The sequence below is a fragment of the Aquarana catesbeiana genome, linkage group LG02, assembly GCF_042186555.1.
Source record: "Aquarana catesbeiana isolate 2022-GZ linkage group LG02, ASM4218655v1, whole genome shotgun sequence".
In the NCBI taxonomy this organism is placed as follows: domain Eukaryota; kingdom Metazoa; phylum Chordata; class Amphibia; order Anura; family Ranidae; genus Aquarana; species Aquarana catesbeiana.
Window position 1 is genome coordinate 295,215,322 of NC_133325.1, and position 13,947 is coordinate 295,229,268.

The window sequence follows — 13,947 nt, forward strand, 5'->3', positions numbered from 1 at the left end:
CCAAGGGGTTCCCTGGTGGGTCCCCAACATTACTTTGCCCCCCAAGCCACCTCTACATAGCCGATGGCCCTAACGGACTGGACAGCTTATCAGGCTTAAGAAATCATTCTCACGGATGGTTGAGGTGTGGGGTGAGGGGTAAATCATTTAGAGTAGGGGCAAGCCTCCATTGATTGCTATGTAGGTTGTATGTTTTGTTTCCACGCTGAGGCCCTTCACTCCTGCTCAGTGGAGTGGTGGGGCTGGCGGTTTGGTTTTGTTATGTAACCTCACCCTGCCTCCTAGGGCGGACAGTCTTGTGACTGTTGTCCCTGGGGGACGGGGGTGACTCCTGCATCTATACCTCCAAATGCCGATAACACACTGAGGTTGGCGTATTGTGACTCATTTTAAGTTGTTTGTTTTGATGCTGTCTCTAATTATTGTTTAGACTCTATGTTTATTTTACTTAAGTTGTTTGAATCATTTTCACCACAGGCCGGTGGTTCCGACGGACCACTGCTCCCCCCCATGTGTTGGTACCTGGCTAAGACATTTGTCTTGGTTATGGTCCCACTTCACTGTGGGCCCTACTGCCCACGGCATGATACATCTATGTATTCATTACATACTCTAAGCCGAGTTTTTTTTTTTTTTTCTCATACCTTATGTTCTTTTCTATCCCTGCTCTTCTTCTCTCACTTCTCTTTCCCTCCCCCCTCTTCCCTTTCCCCCGGCCCCTGGGGTGTGCGGACGGAGTAGTCCACAGCGTTATATATCAGACCCAATGACCCTTCACTGGTTGTCCCTGAATGTTCAGGGTATGAATTCCCCCAAAAAAGGGTCAAGGTTTTTAAATACCTTAAGCAACAAAAAATAAATATAGCCTGTTTACAGGAAACCCATTTTTCCTCCTCTTCCTGCCCCAAATACTTCGCTGCAAATTACCCCCAAGTCTATTTAGCCAATGGTCCTACTAAGCAGAAAGGGGTTCTCATTGCCATATGAAAATCGGTCCCATTTATTTGCAGTAAACAGATAGCTGATCCTAATGGCAGATACCTTCTCTTGCAGGGTTCTGTTCAGGACAATGAAGTAACTATTATGACTTATTACGCCCCGAATGACAATCCTGGCCCCTTCCTGTCTCATGTCTGCTCCTTGCTACAGGTCCACCAGAAGGGCACCCTCCTGTTGGTGGGTGACTCTAATGTGACGCTTAACCCCGCTCTTGTACCTGACAGATCATAAAGGTCCCTCCCCTGCTGCTAAAAAATTCTTGCTAGCCCTACAAAACCTAGACCTAGTTGACATCTGGCGAGTGTCTCACCCCTTGGGCAGGGATTATACCCACTATTCCCACCCTCATCACTCTCACTCTAGAATTGACCATTCGTTTGTGTTACGGAAACATCTCCCTTTAATCGAATCGGTATCGATCCTAGCAGTCCCTTGGTCGGATCATGACCCTGTTCTGACTGTTTGTCATTCCCTGCTCAGCAAACCACAACATGCCCCTTGGGTGATGAATGATTCACTTTTATCCTTCAAACTGATCCTCAGAGGCATCCAAGAAGCTTCTGTGGAGTACTTTAGACTTAATGCAGGTTCAGTCTTGTCCCCAGTAACACTATGGGAGGTTGATAAAGCCGTCCTCCGGGGTCACGTTATGCGAGTAGCTTCTCAACGCAAGAAAGAACGGATTCAAGCCTGACGCAAGTTGGAGCAGAATCTGGAGGACCGGTGAGCGGCCTTTAAACTAACCCCCACCCCCGCTAACCGCAGATCTTTAGACAAGGCCCGTACGGACTTGGATTTATGTCTAACTGACGAAGCGGACCGTACTCTACGTTGGTCCCGCCAGAAGTGGTATGCTAAGGCAAATAAACCTAATGCGCAGTTGGCCAATAGACTGCGTACCTTTCCCCCTGAAATTTACTCCCATAAACTTGCGCACCCGCCATAACATCCTCACGGGGAACCCTCAGCGGGTCTTGGAAGAATTCCCCCATCGTCTTACCAAGCTTTACTCCCCCCCAAATCATTTTTCAACACAGGGCCTGAATGCTTTCTTAAAAGAGTTATCCTTACCCTCCCTATCCGATTCCCATATCTCCCTAATGGACCGAGATATACAGGTCTCTGAGGTTCTCCAGTGCATTAAGGAACTGAAGGTGGGCAAAAGACCAGGCCCGGATGGTTTCACGGCCTTGTACTATCGAAAGTTTGCGAATGTACTGGCCCCACACTTAGCGGCTATGTATAACTCGGTCAAAGGAGGTCACCCATTTACACCAGATTTGCTGACTCCTAACATAGTGATGATCCCTAAGCCAGACAAAGACCATTCTTCCTGGGCAAATTTTCGGCCAATCTCTTTAATTAATATTGACATTGAAAAATTGACGAAAATTTTGGCGAACTGCCTGAATTCCTTTCTCCAGCGCTTGATAAAAAAAGATCAGGTGGGATTTGTGCCCCGTAGACAGGCAGGGGATGCCATTAGACGCCTTCTCCAAATCCAACATATAGTACATGAGAGGTCCCTGGAGACAATGTTTCTCTCTTTAGATGTTAATAAGGCTTTTGATACCTTATCCTGGCCCTACTTAACACAGGTGCTCAGTCACTACGTTTTTGGCACCTCCATTCTGAGCTGGGTTTCAGCCATATATGACTCCCCTCAGGCCAAAGTACGCTATTATGGATATGAGTCGCCTACTTCCCCTATTAGGAGGGGAACCCGTCAGGGATGCCCACTCTCCCCACTTCTATTTATCTTAGCACTTGAGCCCTTGGCGGAGGCCATTCGATCTCACTCAGACATATCAGGAGTAGAAGTAGCAGGAACCGCACACAAATTGTCATTGACATTTTATTAACCATTACTAAACCCAGAATCTCCCTCCGCAATCTACTCTCTCTCTTAGACTCCTTCGCCTCATTCTCAGGCCTTTCGGTTAATCCGGCAAAATCAAAAGCGATGTCTATCAACCTTCAGTCCCCGGAATTAGAGTCCCTACAATCGGCATTCTCATTCCAATGGTTAACCTCATTACCTTACCTGGGTATTAAACTTACTCCCAGGTATTCGGGATTATATCAAGCCAATTTTCCTCCGCTTTTTTGAAAACTGGAGGCTATGCTTGCCTCTTGGTCCACACTTCCGATTTCCTGGTTTGGCAGAATAGCGACGGTACGCATGACTTACCTCCCAAAATTGCTCTATTACTTTAGAGTTTTGCCAGTCCAGGTGCCCCCCCATATCCTCCGAATACATCAGCGTAAAATAATGCAGTTTGTATGGGGCTCCAAGAGACCCAGGATCAAGAGGCAAGTGCTTTATGCTCGCAGAATTAATGGTGGCCTTTCAGTCCCTAATCTGCAAGCATACTATACAGCTGCGGGTATTGCCCCATTGTCTCATCTCCATGAGAAACAACAAATGCCACTGTGGGCCACCATGGATTTAGTCGACACACATCCAATGCCTCTAGCTTCTCTTCCTTGGCTTCCTAAAGCGCATCGCCCTTCTACCATAGGTCCCTGTCTGGCTCATTCCCTTAAATTGTGGGATGCGGTCAAGTACTCAGCAGGCCTAATCTCTCCTCATCTCCCAATACTTCGTCTCCTCCACTGCCCTCTATTTCAACCAGGTTGTGATAATCCATTGCAGTTTACATGGTGGTCCGATAACGGCTTTATAGACATCCATTCTTTATTCACCCCAACGAAGATCATCCCTTTCGCGGCTCTACGTTCCTCACACGATATCCCCCTTAGGGAGTATTACAGTTATCTGCAAATCAGACACTTTCTCCAACAGCTTACAAAATCTCAATCTGCCCCCTTTACCATGACCCCGTTTGAAAGCCTTTGTAGATCGTGCCCCCAATCCTCGGGTCTGATATCTCTCATATATGCTGCTATAATTAATTCTAAAGCACCACCACTGAGACCCTACCACCTCCAATGGGAGGCTGAGCTCGGGAAACAATTAGATCCGGAGGACTGGCAAAGCATGACTATCACACTATCCAAGTGCTCTAAGAATGTCCTCTTTTTGGAGAACGCTTACAAAGTCTTCTATAGATGGTACTATACTCCAGCTAGATTGGCAAGCTTCATCCCATCTTATTCCCCCCTCTGTTTTCGTGGGTGCTCCCAGAAGGGTACGATGGTGCATATCTGGTGGACCTGTCCCAGGGTTTGCAGATTATGGGTCAGAATATATGCACTACTCTGCAATCTCTTTAACACTACTATAAAGCGGGACCCTTTCGAGGCCCTTTTATGGAAGCCGATTACAGAACTTCTTCGTCCTAAACGCCAATTAGCAGCACATATTTTTTTTTTTTTTTTAAAAAAGGAACATGTTTATTGACGACATGTGAATATTGTACAGATACATTACAAAGCATTCTACCGAAAAGTAGGCAAAAAAAAGGGTGGGGATACATATATTACATATAAATGTGCGTGTTATCATGGAAAATACAGCGGTACAGATAGCCTTAATAACATCAGTAGCATCTGTTATAGGTTTCACCAGATAAATTGGCTACCCCATCTACTACAGTTCGTGTGTCTATCATGTATAGTTGATTAATCCCTGCAAGTGCTAGTTTTTTCCAACCATTTATCCCATATTTTGTGATACTTATTCGGACAGCCCCTGTGTTTGTACATTACTTTTTTATATGGTAGTACCGAGTTTATTTCCTTAATCCAGGCTTGTATCGTGGGAGGTTCTGCTCTCAACCAATGTTTGGCTATTAATTTTCTGGCGCTAAAGAGTGATTCACTGAGGAGTGTTATCAGGGGTCTATCTTTATCAGCATCTGGTAGTAACCCAAGAAGGCAGGGCTTGGGGTCGAGTTGCACTGGTGATCCCATGTGGTCATGGAGGAACTTTATAATTTGTGCCCAGAAGCTTTGTATCACTGGGCAGGACCAGAGTAGGTGAAAGAATGTGCATGGGCTACCAGAGCATCTTGGACAGTTTAGGTTCTGGTGTGGAGAGAATTTTGCTATTCTAGAGGGTGTGAGATATGATTTGTGTACTATATATAGCTGGGTTAAGCGCTCGGAGATTTTAGGAGATGTGGTTTTAACATTTGCCAATATGTCTTCCCAGTCAGAGTGGTCTATGGGTCCCACATCGTCCTCCCATCTAATTCTAGCCGTGTCTATTATCCTTGCCACCGGTGTGGTGCGTAGTGTATTATAGAGGGTGGATATAAGTTTTTCTGGGTTTGATCCTGTAATAATATCTACCAGTGGCAGTATTTGTGGGTTGGGGAGTCCGCAGCCGAATTGGGTTTGGAGTGCGTGTTTTAACTGTATGTAGCTAAATTGCATTTGTGGGGGGAGGTCGAACTCCTCGCTGAGTGTCTGGAAGCTTCTGATTCCGAATATGGTGGTGACCTGAAATAAGAATACTATTCCCTTGGCTGCCCATCTAGTGGCTCCTGGAAGAGAGGCTAGTTCTGTCAACTGAGGGTTGTGCCATAAAGGTGTGTGTGAGTGAAGGGAGTCGGTTTCAAGTAGCTGGATCGCCTTTTCCCACACATACCTGTGTTGTGAGAGTAGTAAGTCTAGGTCCTTGTGCTTGTCTTGTTTGCTGCTTTTTCGGAATGTAACCTGTAGTGGGGAGTGCATGTTGCTATTTGGTTTTTTACATACTAGAGTTTGGTATCTGATCTCATCTGTTTTGTGAATATGATATAGATGCGAAAGTTGTGCTGCAATGTAGTACGCGTATAGATCTGGTAGGGCCATTCCTCCCGAGGAGGTTGGGTTTTTGAGCGTATTCCAGGCTAGTTTATGTCTGTTGGGCCCCCATATAAATGAGTTAAGTATTTTGTCAAGTGATTTAAATATAGTAAGGGGTATACGTACAGGGGAATTCCAGAATATATAAAGGAATTTGGGAAGTAGTATCATCTTAAATAGATTAATCCTGCCCGATATTCCCAGGGGGAGTCTTGCCCAGGTTTGTGTGCGGGATTTTAAGTGTGTGAAGAGTGGTTCAATGTTGTTACTGATGTAATCTAACGGGTCTTTGGTAATCTCTACTCCTAAGTATTTAATGCGGGCGACTCGTTGTAGGGGGAGTGAGGCTGCGATTTGTGATGGGGGTGACAGGTCTAGAGGGAGGATCTGTGATTTGGACCAGTTCATGCTAAGGCCCGAATGTTTCCCGAATTCTTCAATGGTCGTTAGGGCTGTTTGGAGGGAGAGGCCCGTGTCCTCCAGGTAGAGAAGCATGTCGTCAGCATATAGACTTAACGTCTCAGTCAGGGATCCTATACGTAGTCCGTGTATGTCTGGGTTCATACTGAGGGAGATGGCAAGGGGCTCCACCGCTAGGGCATATAGTAGTGGGGATAATGGACACCCCTGGCGAGTTCCCCGTGTCAATGGAAATGGGTCAGACATCCATCCGTTTACCACCACTCTGGCCATTGGGGAGTAATACAGCAACTGTACCCATTTTAGGAAGTTTGGGCGGAATCCAAAGCCTCGTAGGCATTCCCAAAGGTAGCTCCATTCAATCGAGTCGAACGCCTTTGCGGCGTCTAGGGATACTATTGCTCTATCTCCCATGTGGTCGTGGACCGCCTGGATGTTCATGTGAAGGCGCCTTAGATTCATGGCTGTATTTTTCCCAGGCATGAATCCAGTCTGGTCAGAGTGGATGAGGGAGAGGATACTGTTGTTGAGGCGCATGGCTAGTATTTTGGCCAATATTTTGATGTCAGCTTGGAGAAGTGAAATTGGGCGATAGGAATCAGGTAGTCGGGGGTCTTTGCCTGATTTAGGAATTACTATGATTACTGCTTGTCGAAGGGTTTCAGGGAGAGTTTCGGTTTCGAATATATGTTTATATAGCTTCAGCAATTCAGGGGTCAGAATTTCTGAGTAAGCTGCATAGAAATCTAGAGGGATGCCGTCCCCGCCTGGTGCCTTAGCTGGTGCAAGAGATGCTATGGCGAGGGCAACTTCATCTGCCGTGAGGGGAGCCTCCAGATCTTGCACTTGGGATTCTGAGAGCTGTGGGAAGGGGATGCTTTGTAGGAAGGCTTTAGTTTCTTGTGAGGTGGCCTCAACCTTGGAGGAGTATAAGTCAGTGTAGTATTTTTGGAATGCTTTTGCGACCGCCTGGGGGTCTGAGAAGGTTTCATTATTGTGTGGGTTGACTAAGGTAACTGTTATTGGAGGGTTGGATTCCTGGCGGGCTAAGTATGCTAACAACTTCCCCGCTCGCTCCCCTTGCTCAAACATACATTGTTTCACAAAGAAAAGTTTCTGTTTGGCTTTCTCATATTGAAGTTGGTCTAATAGGCGGGTGTGAAGTTTAATTGCAGCTGCTTTGTCAGGGGAGGGGTCCTGTTGAAACTCCCTTGTCAGTAAGTCTGCTTTAGCAGAGGCTTGGTGGAGAATTAGGTTAGAGGAGGTTTTAATTCTTCGTATACGGGAGGAGAGAATAGTGCGGACATGGATTTTGAATGCTTCCCAGACCTGTCCCACCGGGGCTGTGTTATTATTGGTCTTAAAATAGAACTGCCATTCCTCGTAGGTGTCCTCCTGGTCCTTCAGCATTGATAACCAGAAAGGGTGAAGACGCCACGAGGGAGGCCCCGGCCTCGAATTGAGATACAGGGTTGCCCAGCACGGGGCATGATCAGATAGAGTTCTGGTGTGGTAGCCCGAGCCCGACAGGCGGGGAAGCAGTGTGTTGGATATCATAATAAAGTCGATTCGGGACATAGTGGAGTGGGTTGCCGAGAAGCATGAGTATGCACGAGTAGTGGGGTGATTGTAACGCCATGTGTCGGTTAGTGAAAATTCTTGTAGCAACCGTCCGAGCCGGGTCGTGTCTGGGGAGGGTGTGTCTGGATTTGTCTGTGGTCTGTCTTTTTGAGGGTTCAGTACCATATTGAAGTCACCCAACCAGATGGCGGGTATGTTGGGATACTGCGCCATGTATAGTAGGCCTTCAGTGACTAGGTTGGAGTTATACGGAGGGGGTATATAGAAGGCCATTATGAGGTATTGCATGTTATTTATGGTGCAGTGCAGGAAAATATATCTGCCTTGGGGGTCTGTGCGTGTGGTGATGAGTGCGAAGGGGGTCGTTTTGGCTATAAGGATTGAGACCCCTCTCGAGTGCGGAGAGTGAGTTGCATGAAATGCCCATCCTATCCATGGACGCTTTAATGCAAGCTGAAGCTGGCCAGTGATATGCGTTTCAACTAAGACTGTTATATCTGCTCGGTAGGTTTTTAGGCAGGTAAAAACAGCAGTGCGTTTAATTTTGTCGCGGACCCCTCGGATGTTCCAAGTAAGAAATTTCAGGGTGGACATAATAATTGAGAATTTAATTTTGTTGGGGGGAGTAGAAATGGGGGTTGCAATGTCACTCTCCGCACCAGAAGTAACCCGTATCTTCCCCCGCTTTTCAGTAGGCAACATAAATGTACACATATATCCCTATATCGCCAGTTACAGTACATATCCTTCATCACGTCAATAATTATAACAATTCCCTTACCCTCCCTCCCTGCCCTCAGTCGCCCAAACTTGACTGGGGCTTGTTTCCCAGAACGTGTGCAATGTAGATGAGAAAGTACTTCTAGCATAGTACTTGTGCTGGAGGGGAAACCCCCCTCCCCGTTCAAATGCACAATAACCTGATCAATCCTGGTGGTAGCCTATAGGGCAGCACCAGGGTTGATGTGACGGTCTCCCGCCGGAGGCGAACAAGTTCTGGATAAAAACATCCAACGATGGAGTACATGTGGTAGTGTTAAATTTACAAAACTAGTAAACTAATGAAACCTGAGTTCTTGCGTCGCTGTGGCAATTAAGGAGGAGAGATTAGCCAAGTCCAGTTCGGGCAGCTTGGATCAGGTGCGGTCTTGGGAGAGCATGTCTTCCTCGGTGTTCTCGCATAGCGCAGTTCAAGTTCGGCCCGGGTCCGGAAAATTAAAAGGGGAAAAGAGATGTTAGTGCTGCACGTCCGGGCACGCAGCTCCTCCAATTGGAGGTATAAAATATGGGGGCCAATTTCCGGGGGGGATCTATGGTGTGGTGGGCCCAAAACAGGGGGATCTCCAAATTTTCAACAGTGGAGAATAACAGTCCGTGTTTGAGGCCTCGGTGTCGCAGAGTCATTCTCCCCGGTTGCCCAGTGATGATTTGCTTGAGGTCGGTACATCTTCCTTGGCAATCATGTGTGGTATAAATCCTGGAACGTACTGTATATGGGAAGCTGTGGATTGAAGCTTGCTTCTTTGGCGGGTCAGACTGCGTCCTGGGCAGGTCGGTTTCTCTGTGCGTCCAGACGATCCACCCATGCTGAGGCCTGGTTAGGGTCCTCAAAGAAGTGCACTCGGTCTTCACCCACTATGCGAAGTCGAGCCGGGAACAGCATGGAGTATTTGATGTGTAGTGCTCTTAGGCGGCGCTTGGTGTCAGAGAATTGCGCCCTTTGCTTCTGGACCTCTGCAGAGAAGTCCGGGAATGCTGAAATGAAGCCGGTTTGATATGGGATGTTTCCTTTTATTCTGGCCAGTCGCAGGATCGCGTCTCGGTCTCTGAAATTTAGCAGCTTCGCGATGAAAGTGCGTGGGGGTGCACCTTCAGGCGGGCGGCGAGCCGGCATCCGGTGGGCACGTTCCACCACGAATGTAGCCGAGAAATAGTCTCTGCCATATGTTTTGATAAGGAGCTGCTCCAGAAAAGTGGCCGGGTCTGTGCCCTCTGAGCCCTCCGGCAGTCCAATGAACCGGAGGTTGGACCGGCAGGTGCGGTTCTCGAGATCATCTTATTTCTGCGCCAATTGTTGAATCTGGCGTCGCAGCTCGTCTTTTGTGTGCTGCATGGGGTGTAATATGTCCTCCGCCTGCCCAATCCGAGTCTCCGCTTCGGTTACTCGTTCCCGGAGCTTGGTCATATCGTGTCTGATGAGTGATGTGTCCACCTTCACCTCCTCTATCTTAGTTGTGAGTGTGGATTGACAAAGGGAGATTGCCTCTAGTACCTTTGCTGTGCCGTCCGGCTCCTTCTCCACAGGGGGGATACATGCGGTGTGTCCGAGGCGCCATCTTGGTTCTCCACGTCCCGCTCAGTCCGTCTGTATCGGTCGAGAGACGAGGAGGCTATGTTCCTTTTCGGTGGAGACATATCGGTCCCGGTCTCAGCGGCAGGTTCGGCCAGGTCAGGGGAGAAAAGCAGGGTTTTTGGCTGCAGGATGTGTATAGAAGGATCTGCCACGGATCTTCACTCACACACGTCTGCTCACATCGCTGTCCAGGCCACGCCCAGCAGCACATATTTTTACTGCAACTAAATTGACCATAGCAAGGGCCTGGAAAACCCCGAACCTTAGCTTTGAAGCAGTTAAAAACTGCGTGAATGATATCATGGTAAATGAGAAACTTACGGTCATACTCTTGGACACCCATGATAAGTTCCTCAGGGTATGGCAACCCTGGGTGACTCATAACCATCCATCACGATTTGATCTAATGCTCCTCTCCCTTTAATGAGCCTCCATTCCCCCCACCCCGGGGTCCTCCCCTCCTTTCCTACCCCCCCTTTTTCCACCTTCAATTTCTTCTTTTTCTTTCTCCTTCCCTGCATCACAAACCTATGCTATTCTCTTCACTGCTCTTCTTTCACCACACTCTCTTTCTAGTTTCTTTCTCCCCCCTTTTTTTTTTCTTTTTCTCGTTCAGGCCCTCAGGCTTAGTCCTGTAGAGATTGGATACTTGATGTGATACAAAACATATTACATAATGAGGTATATTACTCTCTTTGAAGTTTTTCAATTTAGTTTGATTTTATTTCTTGTTCTTTTTTTTTTTTTTTTATGTAATGTTACATATTACAACAACATCTCGCTATACGTTTTCTAGTTATCCATGAGTGTCCACAAATATACTACTCTGTACCTACATTATGCCACTCAATCAGAAAACGTGAGATGAGGACACTCCTTTGTATGTCGCCTGGCCTCGACTTTGGACTATTCGAGACCGGGCTTAAATTCTTGACCATTAGTTCCACCTGCCAGATACTGGCAGTCCTATACCTGTTAATCCAAGATGTATCCATTACTGTTTTGTACTATTCTGTTGATATATATTTTCAATAAAAACCTTTGTGCAAGAAGGCAACCAAATTGTAAAAGGCAAAGACACTTGCTGCACCGGACACAGCAACCACCCCTGGAAGTGCAGTGCATAAACATACAGCAGCCATTTTATATGGATAAAGCTTAGTGAACCTGTTACTGTAAATTGGTCTTCTGACGAGGTCTCTGTCATCCTCCATTAACGAGCGATTTACGCTCTTTTATTGTTGGGAAAAGGCCATCCTCAATCATGAGCGATTTACGCTCTGCCATTATAGGAAAAGGCCATCCTCCATCATGAGCGATTTACGCTCTGCCATTATGGGAAAAGGCCATCCTCCATCATGAGCGATTTACGCTCTGCCATTATGGGAAAATGCCATCCTCCATCATGAGCGATTTACACTCTGCCATTATGGGAAAAGACCAGCCTCTATCATGAGCGATTTACGCTCTGCCAATATGGGAAAAGGCCATCCTCCATCATGAGCGATTTACACTCTGCCATTATGGTAAAAGACCATGCTCCATTATGAGCGATTTATGCTCTGCCATTATGGGAAAACTATCCTCCATCATGAGCAATTTACGCTCTATCATTATGGGTGTTGCTTGTGGCGTGGATATTTGCAGCATACTTTCTGCTATAGCCGTCTTAATAGGTCTTGGAATTTTGCACAACCCCCATCCTTGTGAGGCAACCTGTGCAATTTCATTTCTCTGCCACTGCAGACTGCATGCTGGCCCAAAATGCACCCTGAGCTTGGCAAGGCATTTTCTATCATGCTGGCATAAACGCATGTGCCAATTTCCTGGGTTCTGTCCCTTCACAGGGTAAGTGGAAACAACTCCTTTAGAGTGTATTGACCACATGCTTAATGAATGTGACAACCTATAATGCCGTGTACACACGAGTGGACTTCTCATCGGACTGAACTCCGAAGGACTTTGACGGAGTTCCGACGAAACGGACTTGCCTACACACGATCACACCAAAGTCCGATCCTTTGGAACGTGATGACGTACGACCGGACTAGAAAATGAAGTTCAATAGCCAGTAGCCAATAGCTGCCCTTGCATCGTTTTCGGTCCGTCGGGCTAGCATACAGACGAACATTTTTTTCGATAGGAATCGTCGGAAAGATTTGAAACATGTTCTATTTCCAGGTTCGTCGGAATTTTCGACAGAAAAGGTCCGATGAGGGTCCGATGAAGCCCACACACGATCGGAGTGTCCACCGGAATCGTTCCGTCAGACCTTTGCTGCCGGAAAGTCCGCTTGTGTGTATGCGACATTAGGTGTCATCATCCTGTGATCGTTGGCGGGTCTTATGTTTTTTGGAGCATTTGCGTTCAGGGTTTCTGCTTCTAAAATAATGCAAAACACCTTTATTTGCATATTTTCCTTGGGCACTCTTTTAAGAACCATGTCCTACGTCTCCCCCTCCTACCTTTGCTAATCTTCTGTGCCACTAACAGGTGTGGCAAGCTCAAATTTGCACAAAATATATGGAGAAAAGCATCTTACCTCTCACCAAAAAACATGGAACCCTGTCTCTTTAAGAGCCATCTGCCTTCAATCCACTCACCTCAGAAGTCTCTGCAGGTGAGCTTCAGACAGCATTTCCAAAGGTAGACATCAGGACACAGTCAGAGTCAGAGACAAAAAACAGTCAGACTGTCAAACCCACAGAAGTACACAGCATAGCAAGGGAGCCAGGACAGCACATCCAAAGACAGACAGGAGACTCAGCCAGAACCTGAGGTAAGTCCTGGCAGGACTGCATAGAGAGAGGGAGCGAAGCCCTCCCAACTGCAGACCTCCAAAATCAGTTACACCATTGCATGGTGTCTGGCGGTTCCCATCCTGTGCTGCCCATCTCCCCACACTCTGTGACACCATTCACAGCCGCTCTCAGACTGACAATAAAGCCAGGAGAGCAGTGCAGTGCGCTGCATATAAAAAGGACAGAAAAAAACAAAGGGAGAGGCAATGATGACATTGCAGAGCACTTATAATACCACACCTGTACAATATATCAATGCTGTTTAAGCATCATTTTGCCCGCAGCCTTGGCACAAGGCACCTCAGTTTTTTGAAAGATTTCCTTTTAGCATTCTGGGTCTTCCAACTCCATGAGAAGCTGAACATGGAGGGGTAGGTTCGGCAGGGGGGGATGCAGCAAACAAATTACTTACCAACTGCAATCAGCATGTGGTCTGGAGCATGACCAAAAAAGAACATCTTAGTTGGGGGAGGGGCTGTCTTTTATATTCAGCTTGGAACATGTGGTCATTGGGCGCTCCAAAGGAGGTGTTAACCCGTTATGTGCTGACGGGAGGATGGTCCAGGAAATTTCTAATCCCACAAAGCCAAGCGGATCAAGTCTCTAGGTTGAAATGAACTTTGGCAAAGAAAATGGATTGTGGGACTTTATATGAAGCACATTACTAGGTAAATGGCCAATCAATGTAAACATAGTTTATTACTACAAATGGCATACATACACATGTAGAATAGTAGAAAATAAAAAAATAATATACTGATAGGTCTCAATAAATAAAGTCTAGACAATTCATGATTATACATAAATCTCTCAACATAATAACATAGTAGTGGACCTTGGGTATGTAGACCAAAATTGTAGTGGTAACATATAGGCATAATAGCAATGATTCATTAAATTGGTTCATTAAAATAGACTATAATATAGTACAGATATTAGATATGGACACTGTGACGTAGCATCATAGGAAAGCTCTACACGTTTCATGGTTACATTACCACTCATCAGGAGCAGATGCGGAGTTTGAGGGTATCTATA